This window comes from Ovis aries, chromosome 21 (genome assembly GCF_016772045.2).
Source record: "Ovis aries strain OAR_USU_Benz2616 breed Rambouillet chromosome 21, ARS-UI_Ramb_v3.0, whole genome shotgun sequence".
NCBI lineage: Eukaryota > Metazoa > Chordata > Mammalia > Artiodactyla > Bovidae > Ovis > Ovis aries.
Genome location: NC_056074.1, coordinates 46,332,678 through 46,357,667, shown reverse-complemented (window position 1 = coordinate 46,357,667; position 24,990 = coordinate 46,332,678). Strand labels below are relative to the sequence as shown.

General features: G+C 50.4%; 1 long non-coding RNA gene and 1 pseudogene across 2 annotated transcripts in view; one reads left to right on the top strand and one right to left on the bottom strand.

The window, feature by feature from the left end:
* Positions 1–24,990, top strand: part of LOC121817488 (uncharacterized) — a 71,224-nt gene that overhangs the window by 4,342 nt on the left and 41,892 nt on the right. The gene's annotated exons all lie outside the window — the stretch shown is intronic.
* Positions 22,569–23,435, bottom strand: LOC106991825 (small ribosomal subunit protein uS19-like; annotated as a pseudogene).

The following is a 24,990-nucleotide window of genomic DNA, read 5'->3' as shown; positions in this document are numbered from 1 at the left end:
ATGTCCAACTCTTTGCAACCCCATGGACTGCAGCACGCCACGCTCCCCTGTCCATCACCATCTCCCAGAGTTGGTCAGAGCCATGTCCATCGAGTCTGTGATGCCATCCAACCATCTCAACCTCTGTCACTGCCTTCTGCTCCTGTCCTCAGTCTTTCTCAGCATCAGGGTCTTTTCCAATGAGTCAGCTGTTCACATGAGGTGGCCAAAGTATTGGAGCTTCAGCATCAGTCCTTCCAGTGAATATTCAGGGTTGATTTTCTTTAAGCATTGCTTAAGCTGTATCCAGCAGGTTTTGATGTCATATTTACATCATAAGGCAGTCCAAAATATCTTCCAATTTCCACTGTGATTTCTTAGGCTTATGGGTTATTTTGAAATCTATGCCTTAATTTTCAAACATTTGGGGATTTGAAGGCAGATATCTTTCTCTTACTGAGTATGTATCAAAGCACACGCTCTGTCTCTCTGACAAAGCATAAACTCTGTATTATTTCAATATATGTTAGTGAAGTCAAGTTGGCTAATCACATTCAGATCTCCAGTACATCATGAGAAACGCTGGGCTGGAAGAAGCACAAGCTGAAATCAAGATTGCTGGGAGAAATATCAATAACCTCAGATATGCAGATGACACCACCCTTATGGCAGAAAGTGAAGAGGAACCTAAAAGCCTCCTGATGAAAACTAAGATCATGGCATCTAGTCCCATCACTTCATGGGAAATAGATGGGGAAACAGTGGAAACAATGTCAGACTTTATTCTGGGGGCTCCAAAATCACTGCAGATGGTGATTGCAACCATGAAATTAAAAGACGCTTACTCGTTGGAAGGAAAGTTATGACCAACCTAGATAGCATATTCAAAAGCAGAGACATTACTTTGCCAACTAAGGTCCGTCTAGTCAAGGCTATGGTTTTTCCTGTGGTCATGTATGGATGTGAGAGTTGGACTGTGAAGAAAGGAGGGCTGAAGAATTGATGCTTTTGAACTGTGGTGTTGGAGAATACTCTTGAGAGTCCCTTGGACTGCAAGGAGATCCAACCAGTCCATTCTAAACGAGATCAGTCCTGGGTGTTCATTGGAAGGACTGATGCTGAAGCTGAAACTCCAATACTTTGGCCACTTCATGCGAAGAGTTGACTCATTGGAAAAGACTCTGATGCTGGGAGGGATTGGGGGCAGGAGGAGAAGGGGAAGACAGAGGATGAGATGGCTGGATGACATCACCAACTCAATGGACGTGAGTTTGAGTGAACTCTAGGAGTTGGTGATGGACAGGGAGGGCTGGCGTGCTGCAATTCATGGGGTCGCAAAGAGTCGGACACGACTGAGCGACTGAACTGAACTGAACTGAACTGAACTCCCTACTGACTCATCTCCTTGTTCCGTCAGTTACTGAGCTATGTTGCCATAACAGTGAAAATTCTCAGTTCTGTTTGTGGATTTGTATTTTCCTTCTTTCAGTTTTGTCAGCATTTCTTTATCTATTTTGAAGCTCTGTTATTTGGTTGATAGAAATTTAGGATTGTTTACTTTTTCGGTCTCATTGACTCTCAGCATCAGTGCTTTGTTCTTTCTCGTAAGAGTTTTGTCTTAAAGTCTACCTTGTCTGACACTAATATAGCTACACTAACTTTCTATAAAATTAGTGTTTGCATGATAGAGCCTTTTCCCATTTTTTCTTTCTACCTTTCTGGGTTCCATTATTGAAAGTGTGTCTTTTGTAAACAGGATGCAGTTGAAAATTCTTTGAATTTCCCAATCTGACATTTGACTTTTCTTGGAGCACTTAGATCATTTGCACTGACTGGGACTTACTGACATTGCTGGGTTTAATCACTGGATTTATTTTCTATTTCATTCATCTCTTCTTTGTTTCTTTATTCTTTTATCTTGCCTTCTTTTGGATTCACCGAATTTTAAAAATTCAGTTTATCTCTTCTGTTAGCTTTGGAGTTATATGTTCCTGTATTATGCCTTATTGACTATTCTGGAGATTAAATTTTACGTTCTTGAAGTCTCATGGCTTCCTGAACAGGGAAAGAACTTCACAACTCTTTAATTCCATTTATCCTCTACATTTTATTTCTGCAGATGTTAAAGGTCTCCCAGGATGTTAGTGTATTGTTTAAAACAGGTATTTGTGTGTGTGTGCTTACCAACATGTTTACACTTGCCACTATCCTTTGCTCAATTCCCGATCCTCCATACTCTCATATGGAGTTATTTTTCTTCAGCCCGAAGGACGTCAGTATTTCTTGTGTTGTAGGTCTTCCAGTGACATCATCTTTCAGCTGAAAACAACTCTACTCCACTTAGATTTTGGAGGATATTTTCATCAGGTATAAAACTCCAAGCCGGGAGGTTTTCTTTCTCTCAGCTCCGTGAAGTGTCACCCCTTATCTTATGGACCCCATCACTGCTGGTTAGAGGTCAGCTCTCACTTCTATGATTGTTCCTTCAAAGATGCTGTGTGTTTCTCCTGTTGCTTTGGCTGTTTTCTCTGTTCTTCTTTTTCACGTTTATTTTTATTCGCGTGGCTGTGCCAGGTCTCAGCTGCCACCAGCCCTGCTGGCTTTTCTTTCCTGGTCCAGTTCCTCCTTCTGGTTTATGCCGATGTCCAGCCCTCACCCACAGCTGGCCAGTCGCCTGAAGGAAGACGCAGCGACTGACGCTCGGTTTATCCGAGAAGAGCTTTCCCTCTCTGGAATGTATTTCATCTGGACCTCATTGCTCCCACAATTCTCTGATGTCATATATATATTAGTGTGTACATCCCACTTAAAAATGTAAGTGACTAAATTGCGGTAAAACACATAAGATTTACTAACGTCTTTTTAAGTATTTTAATTTTTATTCTATATTAGAGCTGACTTGTGTTTGTGTTGGTCGGTCAGTCGTGTCTGACTCTCTGTGACCCCTTGGACTGTAGCCCACCAGGCTCCTAGGTCCATGGAATTCTCCAGGCAAGAATACCGGAGTGGGCTGCCATTCCCTTCTCCATAGCTGATTTACAGTGTTGTGCTGATTTTAGTTGTACAGCAAAGTGACTCAGTTATGCATATACATGGATCCATTCTTTTTCAGATTCTTTTCCCGGACAGATCATTGCGCAGCATCGAGCAGAGTCCCCTGTGCTTCGCAGCGAGTCCTTGCTAATCACCTAGTTTGTATATAGCAGTGTGCAGATGCTAATCACAACTCCTAGTTTATCCCTTCCCCAGGCTTTTCCCTTTGGTAACCATACATTAAGGCAAAATGATAGGACACTGAAAGAGGAGCTCCCCAGGTCAGTAGGTGCCCAATATGCTACTGGAGATCAGAGGAGAAATGACTCCAGAAAGAACGAAGGGCTGGAGCCAAAGCAAAAACAATACCCAGCTGTGGATGTGACTGGTGATAGAAGCAAGGTCCGATGATGTAAAGAGCAGTGTTGCATAAGAACCTGGAATGTCAGGTCCATGAATCAAGGCAAATTGGAAGTGGTCAAACGAGATGGCAAGAGTGAACGTCAACATTCTAGGAATCAGCAAACAAAAATGGTCTGGAGTGGGTGAATTTAACTCAGATGACCATTACATCTACTACTGTGGGCAAGAGTCCCTTAGAAGAAATGGATAGCCATCATGGTCAACAAAAGAGTCCGAAATGCAGTACTTGGATGCAATCTCAAAAACGATGGAATGATTTCTGTTCGTTTCCAAGGCAAACCATTCAATATCACAGTAATCTAAGCCTGTGCCCCAACCAGTAACACTGAAGAAGCTGAAGTTGAACGGTTCTATGAAGACCTACAAGACCTTTTAGAACTAACACCCAAAAAAGATGTCCTTTTCATTATAGGGGACTGGAATGCAAAAGTAGGAAGTCAAGAAACACCTGGAGTAACAGGCAAATTTGGCCTTGGAATGCGGAATGAAGCAGGACAAAGGCTAATAAGAGTTTTGCCAAGAGAACGCACTGGTCATAGCAAACGCCCTCTTCCAACCACACCAGAGAAGACTCTACACATGGACATCACCAGATGGTCAACACCAAAATCAGATTGATTATATTCTTTGCAGCCAAAGATGGAGAAGCTCTATACAGTCAGCAAAAACAAGACCGGGAGCTGACTGTGGCTCAGATCATGAACTCCTTATTGCCAAATTCAGACTTAAATTGAAGAAAGTAGGGAAAACCACTAGACCATTCAGGTATGACCTAAATCAAATCCCTTATGATTATACCGTGGAAGTGAGAAATGGATTTAAGGGCCTAGATCTGATAGATAGAGTGCCTGATGAACTATGGACTGAGGTTCGTGACATTGTACAGGAGACAGGGATCAAGACCATCCACATGGAAAAGAAATGCAAAAAAGCAAAATGGCTGTCTGGGGAGGCCTTACAAATAGCTGTGAAAAGAAGAGAGGCGAAAAGCAAAGGAGAAAAGGTAAGATATAAGCATCTGAATGCAGAGTTCCAAAGAATAGCAAGAAGAGATAAGAAAACCTTTCTCAGCGATCAAAGCAAAGAAATAGAGGAAAAGAACAGAATGGGAAAGACTAGAGATCTCTTCAAGAAAATTAGAGATACCAAGGGAACATTTCATGCAAAGATGGGCTCGATAAAGGACAGAAATGGTATGGACCTAAAAGAAGCAGAAGATATTAAGAAGAGGTGGTAGGAATACACAGAAGATCTGTACAAAAAGATCTTCACGACCCAGATAATCACGATGGTGTGATCACTCACCTAGAGCCAGACATCCTGGAATGTGAAGTCAAGTGGGCCTTAGGAAGCATCACTACGAACAAAGCTAGTGGAGGTGATGGAATTCCAGTTGAGCTGTTTCAAATCCTGAAAGATGATGCTGTGAAAGTGCTGCACTCAATATGCCAGCAAATGTGGAAAACTCAGCAGTGGCCACAGGACTGGAAAAGGTCAGTTTTCATTCCAATCCCAAAGAAAGACAATGCCAAAGAATGCTCAAACTACCGCACAGTTGCACTCATCTCACACATGAGTAAAGTAATGCTCAAAATTCTCCAAGCCAGGCTTCAGCAATACGTGAACCGTGAACTTCAGATGTTCAAGCTGGTTTTAGAAAAGGCAGAGGAACCAGAGATCAAATTGCCAACATCCACTGGATCATGGAAAAAGCAAGAGAGTTCCAGAAAAACGTCTATTTCTGCTTTATTGACTATGCCAAAGCCTTTGCCTGTGTGGATCACAATAAACTGTGGAAAATTCTGAAAGAGATGGAAATACAGACCACCTGACCTGCCTCTTAAGAAACATGTATGCAGGTCAGGAAGCAACAGTTAGAACTGGACATGGAACAACAGACTGGTTCCAAATAGGAAAAGGAGTACGTCAAGGCTGTATATTGTCACCCTGCTCATTTAACTCATATGCAGAGTACATCATGAGAAACGCTGGGCTGGAAGAAGCACAGGCTGGAATCAAGATTGCCGGGAGAAATATCAATAACCTCAGATATGCAGATGACACCACCCTTATGGCAGAAAGTGAAGAGGAACTCAAAAGCCTCTTGATGAAAGTAAAAGAGGAGAGTGATAAAGTTGGCTTAAAGCTCAACATTCAGAAAACGATGATCGTGGCATCTGGTCCCATCACTTCATGGGAAATAGATGGGGAAACAGTGGAAATGGTGTCAGACTTTATTTCGGGGGCTCCAAAATCACGGTAGATGGTGATTGCAGCCATGAAATTAAAAGACGCTTGCTCCTTGGAAGGAAAGTTATGACCAACCTAGATAGCATATTCAAAAGCAGAGACATTACTTTGCCAACAAAGGTCCGTCTAGTCAAGGCTATGGGTTTTCCAGTGGTCATGTATGGATGTGGGAGTTGGACTGTGAAGAAAGGAGGGGTGAAGAATTGATGCTTTTGAACTGTGGTGTTGGAGAAGACTCTTGAGAGTCCCTTGGACTGCAAGGAGATCCAACCAATCCATTCTAAAGGAGATGAGTCCTGGGTGTTCTTTGGAAGGAATGATGCTAAAGCTGAAACTCCAATACTTTGGCCACCTCATGCGAAGAGTTGACTCATTGGAAAAGACTCTGATGCTGGGAGGGATTGGGGGCAGGAGGAGAAGGGGAAGACAGAGGATGAGATGGCTGGATGGCATCACCGACTCGATGGAAGATGAGTTTGAGTGAACTCTGGGAGTTGATGATGGACAGGGAGGCTTGGCGTGCTGTGATTCAGTCGGACATGACTGAGCGACTGAACTGAACTGAACCATACATTTGCTTTCAAAGTCTGTGAGTCTGTTCCTGTTTTGTAAATAAGTGCATCTGTATCATTTTGGGGCTCCTACCCATAAGTGATACTGTGTGCTTGTCTTTCTCTGTCTGAGCTGCTGTACTCAGTCTGATAATGTGCGGGTCCGTCCATGTCGCTGCGAATGGCATGATTCCAGCCGTCCTTTATGACTGAGTAACGTTCCACTGTACATGTGTGCTGCAGTGGACTCTTGTGTGCATGTACCATGGGCTTCCCAGATGGCGCTGGTGGTAAAGAACCCACCTGCAGGAGCCTAAGAAATGTGGGTTGGATCCCTGGGTCAGGAGGATCCCCGGAGGAGGGCATGGCAGCCCGCTCCAGTGTTCTTGCCTGGAGAATCCCGTGGACAGAGGAGCCTGGCAGGCCGCAGTCCGTCGTCACAGAGATGGACACGACTGAGGCGGCGTAGCGTGGCATGCATGTCCCACAGCTTCTGTGCCGTCCTCTCCTGGTGGGCATTTCGGCGGCTTCCATGTCGTGGCTCTTGTGAACATTGCTACTGTGAGGACTGGGGTGTGTGTATCTCTTTGAATTGTGGTTTTCTCACAACGTACGCGCCGTGGTGGGATTGCTGGGTCATGTGGTAGCTCTGTTTGTAGCTTTTGAAGGAACTTCCATTCTGCTCTCCATGATGGTTGTCTAAAACTTACTGATGTCTTTTGACTTACGGGTTTTGCAATTAATTTGGCCTTTTCCAGTTACCAAAATGGGACTGTGGGCCTTCCGTACGTGTTACATCCCTTCCGGAAGCAGAAGCTTTGCTCTCTTTGTTTTTACGCGCCGTCACAAGCCTTCACATCCCAGTGGGTGGGAGTGTGGGCTCAGCATCAGCCTCTGCGGCTCTCAGTCCTGGCTGCACAGCTCTGTAAGTGGGGACGCAGGGAAGGTGTCACTGGTTTGTGGCTGCCCTGTAGGAGGTGGGATGAACTGTCTGCCCCCAAAGTGGCTCGGAGATCAGCCCTGATGACAGCAAGAGGGCAGGACAGTGTTTATGACTCACAGCGTGAGGCTCTGGGTGAGCGGGTCTGGGATGGCTTGAGTGGAGGGAGGGTGTGGCTTTGGTTTTCCCCCGACCAGGGATCGGGCACACTGGGGCTGCTGCGGGCATTCTGGAGGCGCCCAGTGCCAGGCCCACGCAGGAGGGGCTTTGCTTTGGTCTGGCTGCTTTAGTCAACACACTGCTCAGCTCAGCACTGAGCCGGGTGCGCACGGAACTCAGCGCTGGCCGGCACAGCGTAGTCCCGCCTCATGCAGCTGCTTTACCATTCACGGAGCACTTCCTGCGAGGAAGGTGCTGTCAGCAGCCCATCTTACTGGTGTGGACACTGAAGTGCAGGGAGGACAGGTGACTTGCTCAAGGCTGCTCAGCTAGCTGGCTGTGGAAAACACACACACGGCGTTTGGGAGACGGGGATCACGTTGGCTGAGGACGCTGTGGGCAACTCAGGCAGGTGGGCTGTCCGCAGGTCCAGGGATGAGCGTGGCCACGGGTATAATTCTGACACACACCCTGCCCACCCCAGCAGAGGGCTGTAGACAGACAAACAGCGCAAACAGCAATGGGTTCTGGGACGAGTGTCTTCATTAGGTTACGGGACGGAGAGATCTGAGTGGCAGGGCAGAGAGAAGCCCGTGTCTGCTCAGATGTCCTCGCGGGAGCAGGTGCAGCTGGTCGGGGCTCGGCACTGGCCATTCACTGGTGCAGGTGGCTGGGGTGGTCTCCAGATGCTGGGAATGAGGCTCTGGAAGTCATCGTTGGACATACACTCCCGTCGCATTTGACCGGAGGTCAAAAAAATGTTCATGCTTGGAAAGGGAGGAAGATGGGTGGCTTCACTGGAGCCCAGGACTCCTGACCAGGGATGGTGCTGGGTCTGGTAAGAATCCCTGCAAAACCGAAAATTAAATCTTGCGCTGGCAGCAAACGGGGACACAGCAGCTGGACTGGGAGCAGCCACAGGAGCCGCAGCCCCCTTTTCCACAGCTGGAGCAGGAGCAGGCTGGCACACAGCAGCACACGGGCACACAGCAGCTGGAGCCGCAGCCCCCACATGAGCCGCAGCCCCCTTAGACCCCCCGCAGGAGCCGCAGCCCCCCTTAGACCCCCCACACGAGCCGCAGCCCCCCTTAGACCCCCCACACGAGCCGCAGCCCCCTTTGCCACAGCTGGAACAGGAGCAGGCTGGCACACAGCAGCACACGGGCTTGCAGCAGCAGACGGGCACACAGCAGCTGGAGCCACAGCCTCCACATGAGCCGCAGCCCCCACAGCTGGAGCTGCAGCCCCCACAGCTGGAGCCGCAGCCCCCACACGAGCCGCAGCCCCCGGAACAGCCAGAGCAGCCCATGGTTCTGCTGGGCTGAGGGTGGAGTAGGTCAGAGCAGCAGGTGGAGAGAGGGAAGCGGCTCAGTGTGGGGCCTCGGGGGCCGGAGCCTCTACATACCTGTGCAGGCCAGGTGAGAGCGGGGCACATGCTCCCTTCCTGGTTCCTGTTTGTGCCAAGTCTGGGACTTTTTTCTTGTTTTCCTCTGGATGTCAGCCCCTGAAGTAAGGTCCATATATCATAAGCTGTTACTGGTCACTCGTTGGATCCAGTTCCCCTTGTTGAATCTGTGTCCAGACTTGAGGGAGATCCCCGAAGGTCCAGCCCGTTCCTGAGACTAGTTGATTAAAGGGTATAGATAACCGCACAGGTGATGCGCATGGCTCTGTTTATCCACTGCTAAAGTTACAAGGAAGTGGAAGTGTTATTCGCTCAGTTGTGTCTGACTCTTTGCAACCTCATGGACTGTGGCCCGCCAGGCTCCTCCACTGACTTATCCCCTTTTACCAGTTATTGGACATTTTGTCTCTTTTTGTCGCTATTTCAAACAATACTGCACTTTTCTTGTCCAAAGCTCAGTGCGTGTTGGATTGAAAAAAGTGAAAGTGTTAGTTGCTCAGTCAGGTCTGACTCTTGGAGGATCCATGGACGGTAGCCCACTCTGTCCGTGACATTTTCCCAGCAAGAATACTGGAGTGGGCTGCCATTCCTCTCCAGGGGATATTCCCCACCTAGGAACTGAACACAGGTCTCCTGCATTGCAGGCGACTTCTTTACCGTCTGAACCACCAGGGAAACCCAAGATTAGAGTTTTAGGAATCTACCTGGAATTAAATTTTGGACATTTTTTGAAGTCAGGGTTTCATTTTCTAATTTTTTCCAATACCAAGGTCTTCCCCGTAGGCTGCAATGTCCAATCGTCACATCAATTCGAGGAAATGCTTCTAACATTTTACTGTTATATGAAATACTGGTTGTGAGTTTTTGGTGCAGATTTCTGACAGATTAAGGGATGCTCCTTTTAGTCGGGCGATTTTCTGTTTGTCTTCAGTGGATGCTGAAGTTTGTTGAATATTTCTGCAGCTGTTGTAGTGGCTGGAAGTTTTCTCCTTTGATTAGCATGGTGAATTTTAGGATTGATTTAAAATGTAAATAGTCCTTGTGTTCCTGAGCATGGTTACAGCTTTCACAGTCTGTTATTACTGGATTGGTTCTGCTCACGGAGTTTTTATGCCTAGTTCATAAACAAGAGTGGTTTTCATTTTCCCAGACACCCCTGCCCCACTTTTGGTGTTGGGCTCACACCAGCCTGGGGGCAGGGGGGATGGGTGTGTCCCACATCTTCTCCTGGCTGGAGAGGTCTGTTGCGTGAGGAGTTACTCATCGCTTGCTCGTTTGGTAGAACCTGTTTGTGAAGCGGTGTGCGTCTCATGTGAGTGTCCGGAGGGTGACATTTCACTCGTGTTTATGTGGCTGAGATATCCTTGGGTGTCTGTCTCTTCTTACGACAAGGTCGTCACAAGTCCAAGCTTTTCTCATTTATTGGCAGGCGCTTTTGCATCGGCGTCTGCTGTTTGATGACTGCTGGGTCTGTCGATGTGCTGTTCTGGGTCCTGCTTTTTACACACTGCTGCTTTTCAGTCGCTCCGTCGTGTCCAGTTCTTTGCGACCCCGTGGACTGTAGCCCGCCAGCCTCCTCCGTCCATGGGATTTCCCAGGCGAGAATGCTGGAGTGGGCTGCCGTTTCCTGCCCCAGGGTCATACACTGTTACACTTAGCTTATATTCCTGCTCCTGCCCTTCTGTTTCCCTGGTCAGTTTTGCCAGGAGTTGGTGAATTTCTTAGTCTTTGCAAAGACCAGTTTCTGGTATTGTTGATCTTTATTGTTGATCTTTATTGTGTATTTAAAAATATTTTTTATTAAAATAGATATTCAACAAGGACCTACTGTGTACCACAGGGAACTATATTCAATATTTTGTAACAACCTATAAAGGAAAAGAATCTGAAAAAGGATAGATTATAACTGATTCAGTTTGCTCTCCGCCTGAAGGTATCACAACACTGCAGATCAACCATGTTTCACTAATAAAGAAAAACTAGATCCTGAAAGTCTGTGTAATGCTCAAAGTCCTGCGATATGGTGAGACGTGTACACTTAAGTGACTAAAGCAAGATTCTAAATCAGATGTATCTGTGATGCCAACACACACACACGGACACACATAGACACACACAGACACACACACACAGACACACATAGACACGTACACAGACACACACACACAGACACACACACACAGACACACACAGACACGCACACAGACACACAGACACACACAGACACACACACAGACACACAGACACACAGACACACACACAGACACACAGACACACACACAGACACACAGACACACACAGACACACACACAGACACACACACAGAGACACACACACAGACACACACAGACACAGACACACACACAGACACACACAGACACACACACAGACACACAGACACACAGACACACATACACAGACATATTCAGGCGTAGACGCAGGGAGATGTTTAAAAATTAACATAACTGCTTTTTCCTTGTCTTAGAAAAACCTGCTGCTATCTTGCATTGCTTTATAATAAATAAGCATTTATGAATTTGAAAAAATTAACTATTTTTGTTCCCGCCTTGGTTTCCTTCTGTTCTATTATTTTCTCTGCTGTTTCTCTGTCTATTTTCTGTTATAGACACTTTGCTCATTAATCCCTGGTCTTTTTTTTTCTGAAACAAGCATTTTGGATTAAACACTTTTAAAATAAAGCTTTAGTTCCATAACCCTGAGTTTTGACACATACTATTTTCACTACTAGTCAGTTGTAACTGTTTTTATAATTGGCTTTTTGATTTTCTCTTTGGCCCCTGCATTGTCCAGAAATGGTGGAAGTGTTCCTAATGAGTAGGGTTTTGTGGCCGATCGCACAGCCTGATTTCTGCCCGAGGTGCGAGGAGGCCTGAGCACAGGGCCCGGCCGCCTGGTCTCTGTGGGCACGCCCCCGGCTGGCAGTTCCTAAGTGGCCCGGACGAGCTTAAGAGCCCTCTGTGTCCTCCAGGCTGAGTGAGCCTTCACTACAGCCTGTGGTGTTGTAGACGCTCCACGGCCTCACCAACTCTTTGTCTGTGTGATTATCAGAGACTAAAAGGAGGGTGTCCAGAACCTCCCAGTTGGGACTCTCCTGGGGTCCAGTGGCTGAGACTCCGTGCTCCCCGTGCAGGGGGCCTGGATTTGATTCCTGGTCAGGGAACTAAGATCCCACACGCCGCAGCTACGCCCTGGTACAGCCAAGGGAATGAAAAGAATCAATAAAAAAAGGAGACCTCTTGCTTGATCCGCATTGTCCTGACGCTGGCTGGCGTGCCTGTTGCGGGCCAGGGTCTTTCAGCCTCCTCTGCGCTCGTGTTTTGGGGTACTCTCTTGTGACTACTGCAGAACCATCTGAAAAACTCCCGTATTTGGGGGTTCTGTCCATTAACCCGTGAGCGGAATCCATGTGACTCAGTGTGATTTCTGATCTATTCACTGTTGCTCCTTCCCTTCTCTGCATTTAGTTGCCCTATTTTAATGCTCTCTTTCTATCCCTCCTTGCAGATATGGGGTTTCGAAGCTTTTCTTTTTCTTTTACCTTGATTGACTTAGAAGTTATTTACTGTATTCCCTGTGTTACTAACAAGCCTCTCCATTGCAGACATATTCTATTTATTTATGTTTATTTATTTGGCTGCCCTGCGTCCTAGCTGCAGCATGTGGGATCTCGTTCTCTGACCAAGGGTTGAACCTGGGCTCCCTGCACAGGGAGTGCCAGAAAAAGAAAGTGTTAGTCACTCAGTTGTATCTGACTCTTTGTGACCCCAGGGGCTGTAGCCCCCTGGGCTCCTCTGTCCATAGGATTCTCCAGGCAAGAATCCTGGAGTGGAGTGGGTGGCCACTTCCTATTCCAGGGGATCTTCCCGACCCAGGGATCGAACCTGGATATGCCTCATTGGCAGGCAGGTTCTTCACCGCTGAGCCACCAGGGAAGCCCCTGTCTCATGCGTGTTTTAAATAAAGATTGTCTGAGTGTGCAGGGCCCTCTGCCTGCCTCTGCGGAGCGGTGCGCGGAGCTCAGGGAGCTTCGCCCGGCTCCGTCCTGTGTGGCTGCGTCTCTGGGGTCGGAGCGCCACCTGTTCTGCTGCCGCGGTGTGTTCTTGCGTGTTTCCACAGCCAGTGTTTGTGTCACTTCACCCCGCGTCAGCTCTGCTGGCCCTCTTCTCACCCCTGAGGCCTCCTCCTCTCACCCTCCTGCTTCTCAGAGCCGTCCTCTGCAGCCCCCTCACCGAGCGCGTCGTAGCCGACTCTGCTTTCCGTGGGAGTGGGTGGCTCGCCCCCCTCGCTGTGGGCATTATTTTCCCTGGGGACGGGCTGTTTTCCCCAGGGCTGTCTGTGGCCCGTCTTTGCTGAGGTCCGGCCGTCTGCGCCTCCTCCCTGAGCGTCCGTCTTGTGTTCCTTTCACGAGTTTGCTGAGGGTGTGACTGTCTCCGCCGCCTTAGGTGCTTCAGGCCCCCGAGGGTGCCTGGTGTGCCGTGTGCGCAGTCGTGTGTGACTCTGTGCGACCCCCTGGGCCGTAGCCCACCGGCTCCTCTGTCCGTGGGATTCTCCAGGCAAGAATGCTGGAGTGGGTTGCCATTTCCTGCTGCAGGGGACCTTCCCGATCCAGGGATCGAACCAGTGTCTCCTGCTTTGCAGACAGATTCTCTGCCCGCTGCGCCGCTGGGGAAGCCGGTGCTTTTCCTCGCCGTTTCGGGAGATTCTCTGTGAAGTGGCCTGTCCTCAGTGTGTGTGCCCGTTCTCTGAATGGGCAGATGTCACGCTGCTCTGCCCGTGGTTTTAGAAAAACCAGCCCTCCTGACATAAGATTCGCACATCGCACCGTTCTTCCGCTTGAAGCGCGCAGCGCAGGGAGCGCCTCGGCGGTCCAGCGGTCAGGGCGCGGCGCTCTCACGCAGAGGGGGCAGGCTCCCTCCCTGAGCGGGAAACTAGGCTCCCACAAGCTGCATGGCCAAAAGAAAAAAAAATACACAGCATCGTTCCGCGATGACCAAATTTAGAACATTTCAGCACCCCCAGAGAGACCCCACAGCCGTCCCTGGCACCCCCCTTCCTCCCCAACCCGCACCCCGCCCCTCCCCCGTCCCAGGTTACCTTCCGTCTCTAGGTTAGCCTGTTCTGGGCATTCCACGTAACTGATACTACGTGAGACCTGTTGTGACTGGCTTCTTTCCCTCGGCATGTTGAATTTAAGGCTCATCCACGTCGTCAAAAGAATCTGCCTGTTCGATCCCTGGATTGGGAAAATCCCCTGGAGAAGGGACCTGCAACCCACTCCAGCATTCTTGCCTGGCAAATCCCATGGACAGAGGAGCCTGGTGGGCTGCAGTCCAGGGGGTTGCAAAGGGTTGGACACGACTGAGCGACTAACACGCTCACTTCCATTTTTTTTTCACATATTGTCAACGCATCAATGCTTCATCGCTAGGTCACTCCTCTCCTTGTCACCAAGTGTTATTCCGCCGTGTGGATGGTCCGCCTTGTGTCTACCCATCTACCTCTTGATGGGTATTTGGATTGTTTCCAGCTTTTGGCTGTCTTGGGAGATGCTACTACACGTTGGGATCCAAGCTTTTGTGCTGACGTGTGTTTTCATGTCTCTTGAGTGGATGCCCGGGAGCAGAAGCGTTGGTTGTGAGGTTGGGTCTTTGAGGACCTGCTGGCCTGGCCCCATGAATCGGAGGCGACTTTCTCAGGTTCTGCGTTCCATCTCCTGGGTGCCATTCTGGGTGTTTTCTCTGGATTCCGCTTTCTCTTTGGCCGTAGCTGATTGGAGGCTACTTTGAGTGTTAATTATCAGAAGTTCTACTTTGTCTTTTTCCAAAGATGCCTTTGCTCTTTTTTGGGAGGGCACGTGACATATAGGTCTTAGTTACCTGACCGGGGTTTGAACCCATGCCCCCAGCATTGGAAGCACAGACTGTCAACCACTGGAAGGAAGTCCAACCAAGGAAGTCCCTGCCTGCTCTATTTCCACCTGTTCGATACCTTTCTAATTTTTATTGCTCAAATATTTGAAGTGTATTCTGTTTACCCACTGAGTACATTTGTCTTTGAGGTTCCAGGGTTCTAAATCTGCTGCTTGTTGTTTGGGCTGAGACAACATTCCTGGGTGGTTTGGCGTTTCCTGTGGTGGTTAATGTCGAATGGTGAGCTCACAGTTCATCTGTGCTTAACCTGTGGGAATCGTCCAGTGAAGCCGGGGCTGGGTTCTCAGCTGCCTTGCTGGTGTTTGGGTTTTTTTCTGGCCTACTTCTTCCCTGTGTTAAAAACAAAACTCAACTACATTTTGGAGATCTTATTTCCTTTATTCAGCACGCTGTGACTCAGGCAGCACCCCGTCCAGCAGACAGAAGAAACTCCAAGGAGCTGTGCGCAGGGAAGGCTCCTCCAGGCAGGAGGCAGTCGCGGTAGCCAGGAGTGGGCCGGGTGCGTGTGGGTTGGTCTCCCTGGGGCGCCGGGGGTCGGTCAGGAGGCGTCCCCTGAGCTGACCAGGCCGTTCCTGATGGACTGGCTCAGCATTCCACTCCTGGGAGAAGCTGAAACCGTCATTAGCCCTGTCTCGGTTTGGTGGCATAGGGTAGCAGAAGCGCCTCGGTTTAAGCCCACTGCCTTGCTTTTGACACCCTTGAGTCAAGGCCGGGGGTCTGTGCGGGGGCAGTCCCCCGCTTCTCTCAGCAGAAGCCGCCTGCTCACCTGTCGGCCCTCACATCCGCCTGGGCTCTGACCTTGGAGCATGTCTCCTCCCCAAGCTGCCCCCCCTGGCGCCCGGGAGGAGAAGGACCCGCCCTCCGGTGTCCCTGCTTGCCCTGCGCCCCCACTGAGGCGGCAGGGGACTCCCCGGGGGCCGTGGAGGGCTGAGCTGGAGCGGAGATTCGGGGTGTCCAAGTCGGTCCCCTGCAGTGGTCGGGGGACCCCCCGGCCCCAGGAGGAGGCCGATTGCCTGGTTGCCAGAGGGGATTTTGAAGGCGCTGTCGCTCAGAGCAGCCGCACACATCGAGCTGTTGGAGACTGGAGTCCAGCGGGGGGCTCTTCACAGATGAGGATACGCCTGCAGGGCCTGGACCAGGGCCTGGTGACAAGAGTCCGGGTCCTCAAGGCGTTTCTGGTCGCGGTGGGGGCTGGGAAGATCAGAGGCGAATGCGTGGGATGGCTGCGTCCCCGTCCACTGAAAGCTTGCAGTAAACGTAGCCCTCCGGAGCAACTGCAGACCCTCTGCGGAAGCCTAGCAGCGAGCCCAGCCCTGCTGTCCGCGGAGGACGGGAGGAGGGAAGTCCTTACCCTCTTGTAAAGAATGTGATGGTTTAAATCACAGCCTCAAAGAGCCAGCAGGTAGCAAAGCCAAGTCCTGTTTTCAAGGTTTCCAGATCAACCAACAAGAACAGAGGATTCCTTTTCACCGTAAATAGAGAATCCAATGGAGAGTAAGCCATTATTTAAAATACCAGCAAAATCTTAGGTATCTAAGGATTGATCTGTAAAGAATGCCCGAGACCCCTAAGGGCAAAGTGTAAAAATCTGCTCGGAATCTTAGCTGCTGGACCACCGCGGCAATCCCTGTTTTATTTATTTATTTTTAAAAAGAACTCAGAGGAACTGAAAAATGGAGGCGTATACTGTGTTTGCATGGCATCCCGACTCGATGGACGTGAGTTTGAGCAAGCTCCGGGAGTTGGTGATGGACAGGGAAGCCTGGCGTGCTGCAGTCCTCGGGGTGGCAAAGAGTCGGACATGACTGAGTGACTGAACTGAACTGATACTGTGTTTTGGGGTGGAAAGAATTAACATCATAAAATGCTAATTTCCCCATATGATGCTCCATATTCAGTTCAGTTCCAATAGAAGTCCCAGAAGGATTTAATTTGGAAATTTCTGCATAGGTCTAAAACTTCTGTGTAAAGTTGATGAGTAACTGAGGCAGTTGTGAATAACGGGCAAGAGGGAGCCCTCTGGCAGATATTAAGGTGTTCTTCAACTCTCGGATGCTAAAAGTTTGCTGCCAGCGCCGAGACAGATAAATAGACAAAGGGACAGAGGAGGAGCCCAGAAAAGACCATGCATTGGAAACCCTGATTTTTCAGAATTGGACACTCGTGGACACTGATGTCTCCGCACAACTTATGGCTGTTGTAAATAGTGCAGCTGCGGACACTGGGATGCGTGTATCTTTTCGAGTTCGTGTCTTCTGTTTCTTTCCGATGCAGGCTCAGGCGTGGACGTGCTGGGTCGTAGGGTACTGTTTCCCACAGGCGCTGCACCAGCTTGCTTTCCCCCCAGCAGTGTGCCAGCGCCCCTTTTCTCCACTTCCTCACCGCCTTGTGTTAGCTGTTTGCTCTTTGGTGGCCATGCTGGCCTGTGTGAGGTGATATCTCGCTGTGGTTTTGACTTCTGTCTGCCTGATCATTGCTGACGGGGAGCATCTTTGCACGTGCTGCTTGCCCATCTGCATTTCCTCTTTGCAAAACTATCCATTCAGTTCTCCTGCCCTTTTAAAAAAGTTGGGTTATTTTTCTTTTTGATGCTGAGCTGTGTGACCTGATTCTGTGTGTTAGATGTTAACTCCTCATCTGCCGTATCATTTGCAAATATTTTCTCACGTTCAGTAAGTTGTCTTTTCATTTTGTGGATGGTTGCCTTTGAGGTGCAAGAGCCTTGAAGTCGAATTAGGTCCCATTTGCTTATTTTTACTCTAATTGCCTTTACTGTAAGAGACAGATCCAGAAAGTACTGCTGTGATGAATGTCGAGGGCTCTGCTTGTCCTCTAAGGGTTTTATAGTATCTGCTCTTACGTCTAGGTCTTTAATCCACTTGAGTTTATTTTTGTATGTGATGTTAAAGAGTATTCTCATTTCATTCCTACGCTGGTAGCGGTCCAGTTTTTCCGGCAGCGCTTATTGAGGAGACTGTCTTTTCTCCACTGTATATTCTTGCCCCCTTTGTCATAGAGTAATTGACTGTTTGTCTATGGCTCCATGGGGCTTCCCTGGCGGCTCACTGGTAAAGCATCTGCCTGAAATGTGGGAGACCTGGGTTCGACTCCTGGGCTGGAAGATCCCCTGGAGGAGGGCATGGCAACCCACTGCAGTACTCTTGCCTAGAGAATTTCATGGGGAGAGGCGCCTGGCGGGCTACAGTCGATGGGGTCACAGAGGCGGACACGACGGAGCGCCTGAGAAGCAGCATCATGGGTTTATTTCTGGGCTCTCTACCCTGTTTCATTGATCTGTGTGTCAGACTTTTGAAAATTGTAAAGCACTATAGAATTTGAAGGATTTTTCATTCAATAATTTATAAAAGGTGGGATGTGGCTTGCTGGGCAGGGGATCCTGGTGTTTTATACCTCCTCTCCCCAGCCGTGGCTGGCCCTGAGGTCTTTCTGAGAACCAGCATCCCTGTCCTGGGACCTGGGAGGAGAAGGAGGTGGGAGGGTGGGTGCCTTTTACCCACCCGGGTACACCTACCACGCCCAGGACCGCTGCCCATCAGGACCTCCTGGGTGGACCGCCCACTGCCTCTCCCCCAGGGCTGAGCCCTCTTGTCCTGGAGGCAGAGAGGGAGAGGCTATTTGCGGGCTGCTGGGAAGACAGAAACTAGTGCATGCTCTGTGAACGTGTGGGCATTCTGGCTTGGACCTCCCAGCGCGATCCTCGGATCCCAGAGCACGTTTACAAAGAAGCACCAATTGTCACCACCCAAGAAACAGGGTGAAAGGAAGGCAATCACAGTCGGCGTCAGAGATGGGACATGTTTATTAGAGGGAATTCAGTCGTTATTTTTATAAACAGAGGGAGCTGGAGGCAGCAGGAAGGAAGGAAGGAAGCTCTCGTAGGGAGCAGAGGGCACAGGGAAGGAGGGTCCTTCGCCATCACTCAGAACATGGCCCTGGCCTTGCAGGGTCCCAGCTGGCCCAGGAAGAGCAGAAGGTGACCCACACGTGACTCTGAAGGGCCACCTGATTCTAAGGAGATGTGTCTCCTGTGACCAGAAATACACATCTCCCTGGAGAGCAGGGTGAGCACAGGCCCCAGTGCTGAACCTGGAGGGAGACGTGTACCTGAGCGAGGAGGAGGGGAGGCTGTGGGTAAATCAGGGAGGGTGTGTGGAAAGGAGCTGATGCCGGAGAACATGAGACGATAAGACTCCAAACATGAGGGACCCAAGGTCTGGGGCAGAGCCTCAGATCTTGCGCTGGCAGCACACGGGGACACAGCAGCTGGACTGGGAGCAGCCACAGGAGCTGCAGCCCCCTTTTCCACAGCTGGAGCAGGAGCAGGCGGGCACACAGCAGCACACGGGCACACAGCAGCTGGAGCCGCAGCCAGAGCCACAGCCCCCACACGAGCCGCAGCCCCCCTTAGACCCCCTGCAGGAGCCGCAGCCCCCCTTGCCACAGCTGGAGCAGGAGCAGGCTGGCACACAGCAGCACACGGGCTTGCAGCAGCTGGAGCCGCAGCCTCCACATGAGCCACAGCCCCCCTTAGACCCCCCACAGGAGCCGCAGCCCCCCTTGGAGCCCCCACACGAGCCACAGCCCCCTTTGCCACAGCTAGAGCAGGAGCAGGCTGGCACACAGCAGCACGCGGGCACACAGCAGCCGGAGCCGCAGCCAGAGCCACAGCCCCCACAGCTGGAGCCGCAGCCCCCACAGCTGGAGCTGCAGCCTCCGGAGCAGCCAGAGCAGCCCATGGTTCTGGTGGGTTGAGGGTGGAGTAGGTCAGAGGAGCAGGTGGAGAGAGAGAAGCGGCTCAGTGTGCGGCCTCTGGGGCCGGGAGCCTCTATATACCTGTGCCGGGGTCAGGTGAGATGCTGGGCACATGCTCACTTCCTCGTGACTGGTTTTGATTTCTCCAGCCCTGTTTTCCCTTTCGCTGCTGCCTTCTTCCTGGCTCAGGAGGAAGCATCCGCTTGCTTTGTCCCCTCTTTGTCCTCTTCCCCTTTTCTTGGCCCCTGTACTTAGGACCTCAGGCTTTGGCGCTTCCCCGGGGCCTCCAGGGCACTGGTCCCCTGGCCTCTCTGCTGACCTCAGATGACCTACAGATGGCGGAGTCCACGCGGGCGCTGTTGCCTTCGCTGTGCTGGCATCTCCACGACGGTGTCACTCTTACATGAGTAGAGTTTAAAGATCATTCTTGGTCTTTACTGGAAACAGTAAAAAAAAAAAAAAAAAACCGAGAAGAAAGCAGGTTGCCTGTGAGCCTGTCACCTGAAGGTGGTTTCTGCTTGGCTCCTAGGCGTGAACGAGTATGTCGGCGATTTTGCCTCTTTTTACTCGAGCCTCTGGCAGTTCCTTTAATATCCAGATAAGAAGGCTCTAGCCCCAATCCCCTCATCTGACTCATTGGTAAATGGACTGATGCTGGGGAAAACTGAGGGCAAGAGGAGAAGGCGGTGACAGAGGAGAGATGGGTGGATGGCATCACTGACTCAATGGACGTGAGTTTGAGCAAACTCAGGAAGACAGGGGACTCAGAAGGATAGGAAACTCGGGAGACGGGGAACTCGGAGGACGGGGAACTCGGGAGACGGGGAACTCGGGACGGGGAACTCAAAGGCCTGGAACTTGGAAGGACGGGGAACTCAAGACAGGGCAGCCTAGTGTGCTGCAGTCCATGGGGTCACAAAGAGTCGGACATGACTAAGCGACTGAACAACCCCCCACCCTGGTATTAGAAGGTAGCCCCTTTCCCTCCCTGAGTGCCTTTGCCCTCCCCAGGGTCTCAGGTCCTGCTCTTCCCCTCTCCGCTCAAACCATCTCCCCCGAGGCTGCTGCTTTTGCTGCTAGTCCTCCCCCCTAGCCTTGCTCCATGGGAGCAAGAGAGGTTCCCCTCTAGTCACTAAGCCACTGCTGATCCGAGGACACTGGCTGAAGGGATGGTTCTAGGCCCTGAAGAGGGCATAAGAGGATTACTCTGCTGAAAAGGAGGACTTAAGCCTGCGGCTCGGGTGTCAGTGCTCCCGAATCCACTTGGGCACCAGCTCCTCCTCGTGCCCCCAGCCCAGCTGCCCTTGGCTGGGCATCCTTGCTTTTCATGAGGATTCCCTGCCCTTTTCTCTGCTTTTCTTTCAGTCTCTACCTCCAATTCTGGTCCTGAGAAGGAGCCCTGCAAATTACATGATGCTATCGGTAAGGATGTACCTTTCTCCTCCTGAAGCTTGTCTTCTGCTTGACCTCACAGTCTGCAGCACCCGTGTTCGGTTGCGCCCTTATCTCCGAGCTTCCTAGTATATAGTCAGATAGCAAGCTCTACATCTGTGGGTGTGACTGGATTTCCTGGTATTGAACCATCCTTGCATGCCTGGAATAAACCCATGTCAGTCATAGTTTAGTGTGATACAGTGTTCTATCCTATTGGTTAATATTTAGAAAATTTGCATCTCAGAAATAAAATTTGGAGGGGATTCTAGGAAGATGGCAGCTTAAATATGTAGCATGTCTCCTCTGTTGTCAACTCTGGTTCCAACCCATGTGTCTTTCAAGGGCAGTGGGCAGGGAGGTCGTGAATGGGGTTATGGATGAAGTTTCAGCTTTCTTTGAAACTCTGGACTTGAAGAGAGCTTGGAAAGAGTCCTGACCCTGGCCTGGGGAAATAGTGGGATGCAGTGGGTCTGGAGGGAGACTTGGATCCTTGTCGTATAGATGAGAGTTTGTTTCTAGGCTCTCAATTCTGTTCCATTGGTCTGTGTGTCTGTCTTTATGTGACTCCAGAGGACCCCAGAGCACTGTGGGAGTCAGGTCAAGTGTCCTCATTTTCTGTCCCCAAGGAGGTAAGAAAAAAGGAAGCATGAGTCCTCTCTACTTCTGGAAGAACGGTGGGGACACGGGGCAGCGGAGTGGATTCCTCCCGATGCCCCGGTGGGGAGCTGACTTTTGCCTTGTGCCGCCTAACGGGCCTCGGGGCCAGAGCCCAGCGTGCCTTCCACATCCTGTGAGAATGCAGCCAGCACAGGTGTCCTATGGATGCAGCGGACTCCACGGGGCAGCAGGAGGTCTGAGATCACACTTAAGGGGCGACAGGATTGGAGGACTGGGCACCAGCCCCCAATAAAATGGAGCTTCTGCTGTGGAGGCGTGACAAGTAAGCAAAATGCAAATGAAGAGTAGCTAAGGGGAGTCAGGTGCACACCCAAAGCTTTAAAAAACATTTAATAGGCTTTATTTTTCTGGAACAGTTTTAGGTTAACAGAAAAAATGGAGTAAAAAGTACAGAGGATTTCCACACACACCCTTTATTTCTACCCGTACGATTTCCCATTTTTTAAAAAAACATTTTCCATTAGTGTGGTATGTTGGTTGCAGTTGATCAGCCAATACTGATCTATCATTGTTTAGCCGAAGTCCACATTTTATTTACTTGTTTGTGGGTGTGTCAGGTCTGAGTTGCAGTGTGAGGGCTCTCTAGTTGTGGCACACGGGCTTGGTTGCCCCTTAGCATGTGGAATCTTCGATCCCCGAGCAGCTTTTGAACCCGTGTCCCCTGCCTTGGAAGCTTGGACTCCAGCCACTGGGCCAGCAGGGAGGGTCCCTTTAGAGTTCACACTCCGTGCCGTGCCTTCTGTGGCTTTTGAGAAGAGTGTAAGGACACGTGTCCGTCGTGGTTGTGTCATACAGAGTAACCGTTTCGCTGCCCTAAACATTCTCTGCCCTCCGTTGATTCATCTCGGCTCCTTACCATCACCCATCCCTGCAAAGCCTGATCCGTTTGCTGTCTGCACAGCTTTGCCTTTCCGGAACGTGGAGTGCTTGGAGTCACGCGGTGTGTAAACCTTCCAGACTGGCTCCATTCAGTAGCGTGCTTTTCAGGCTCCTCTCTGCCTTGATAGATCACTTCTTCTTCTTCTTTCTTTTTTTAGAGAAATGTGCTTTTATCGGCCAGCAGGCTACTTGGGGATGAAGCGGGAGGAGGGGGTGGCCCGGATACCGGGCCGGCCCTGCTTCACGGGCTTGTAGGTGATGGAGAACCCGCCTGGGTAGTGGCCAGTCATCTCAGGCTTGGTTTCCACCTGGCTGAAGGTCTTGCCGTTGTGGACGCCAGCCGCGCTGCCCACCGTCCCGGGCAGAAGGCTCGTGCCGCGCCGGCGCGTCTTCAGCACCTCGGGCTTCTCCCCGGGCGCCTCGCGCAGCCGCTTCGGCACGAGCGCGGCTCCCCCGCGGTTCCGCCGCCGGCGCGCTGCGTAGCTGCATCGGTTGCTCACGGGACTCGTGCAGCGGCTGGTCGAGGCCTGCGCCGCGGTAGGAGAGCTTGCGGAAGGGCCGCTTCTCCTTTTGTTCCACTTCCGCCACCTTCCCGGTTCTTGAGAAAGGATCTTTCGTCCTCGATCGCTTCTTTTTGAGAGCTGAATAATATCCCATTGTCTGGATGGACCACAGTTCATCGGTCTACTCACCTGCTCAAGGGCGTCTCGGTGACTTCCAGGTTGGGGTCATTACTAGTGACACTGCTGTGGACGCCCATGTGCAAGCCTTTGTGTGGACGCAAGTCTTCCGCTCCTCTGGGTAAATGCCGAGGAAGGCGAGGGTTGACTAGGAGGGCGCGAGCATATATTTCGTTTCCTGGTGGCTGCATCGCTCCGCTTTCCTGCCGGAGCGTCTCGGGCGGAGTCTCACGGCCGCTTAAACCTGCCGATGCTGGATGCTCCGCGGCGCGGGCTGGCTTCCACGCGCTTGGCTGTCATCTGACGTCTCTTTGGGGATGTGGCCTTTCAGATCTTTTGCGCGCTTTCAAACTGAGTTGTTCATTCTCTGTCGTCAAGGTTAGGAGCTCTTTGTGTAGTCTGGATGCCAGTCCTGTGTCTGAGATGTGCTTCGGGAAGATTTTAAACGTCTGCCCCCGCTGTGGCTTGTCTTTTCATTCTCTTAACAGGGCTTTTGCAGAGCAGGTATTTTTAATCTGAATGAAGTGCAGTTTATCATTTTGTATGGGTCACGTTTCTGATGTGTCTAAGAAGTCCTCACAGAACCCAGGGTCACCAGATTTTCTCCAACTATCTTTTTAGAAAGCGCATGTCTGTGTACTTTTGACTGCACTGGGCCTTTGTTGCTGTGCTGGGCTTTATTTAGCTGCGGCGGACGCTCTCGTGGCGGTGCCTGCGTCTCTCATTGCGGTCAGTTATCTTGGTTTTGGTTTAAGTTTCCCTGATAACTAATGATGCTGCAAACCTTCCACGAGACTGTTGCCCGTTTCTAGATCTTCCGATGAATATCTGTTGAGATCATTTGCCCACTTTGTCATTGGGTTATCTGTCTCTTTGAGTCGTAAGAATTCTTAGTATATTCTGGTTACTAGGTCCTTAACAGATATGTGACCTGTAAATATTTTTCCCATCTTGCTGGTTATCTTTTCACTTTTTTGGTCATGTCCTTTGATGCACAAAATGTCGAAACTTCATTAAAATGCTGTCTATTCTTTTCTTTGGTTGCTTGTGTTGTGGGGTCAAACCCAAGAAGCCATTGCTAAATTCGAGGTCATGAAAATTTACCCCCATGTCTTCTAAGAGTGTGGAGGTCCAGTCTTCTCCACATCTTTTTTTTTTTTTTTTTCCTTTTTGGCTGTGCTGCTCAGCTTGTTGGATCTTAGTTCCCCAACCAGGGATTGAACCTGGGTGCTTGACAGTGAAGCACGGAGCCCCAACCACTGGACCTCCAGGGAAGCCCCTCAGCACCACTTGTTGAAGGACTGTCCTTTCCTCGTTGATCCGGGCGCCCTTGTCAACAGTCACTGGTCACAGACGAGGTTTGTTTCCAGGCTCTCGAGTCTATCCCATCGGTCTGCGTGTCTGCCCTCCTCCTGGTGCCACACTGTCTTGACAACAAGAGCTCTGTAGTGAGTGTTTGAATCAGGAAGTGTGAGTCTCTTTTCTAACTATGTTTTTAAATTATGGTTCTCTTTTCAAGGACTGTTTTGCCTGTTTTGGGTCCCTTGAGTTTCCATATGCATGTTAAGATCATCTTGTCAGTTTCTTCAAAGAGGCCAGCTGGGATTTTGATGGAGGTTTCATTGAATCTGTAGAGCGATTTGGGAAGTGTTGCCATCTCCACGTTGTTAAATCTTCTGATACGTGAATGTTGTATTTGTCAGCCTGAGCTGCCACAGCAAAGTACCGTAGACTCATGGCTTAAACAAAAGAAATTTGTTTTCTCACAGTTCTGGAAGCTGGGGTCCAAATCACTGTGCCAGCCGACTCAGCTTCTGGCGAGGACTTTCCCTTTGGTTGCTGATGGCCGCCTTCT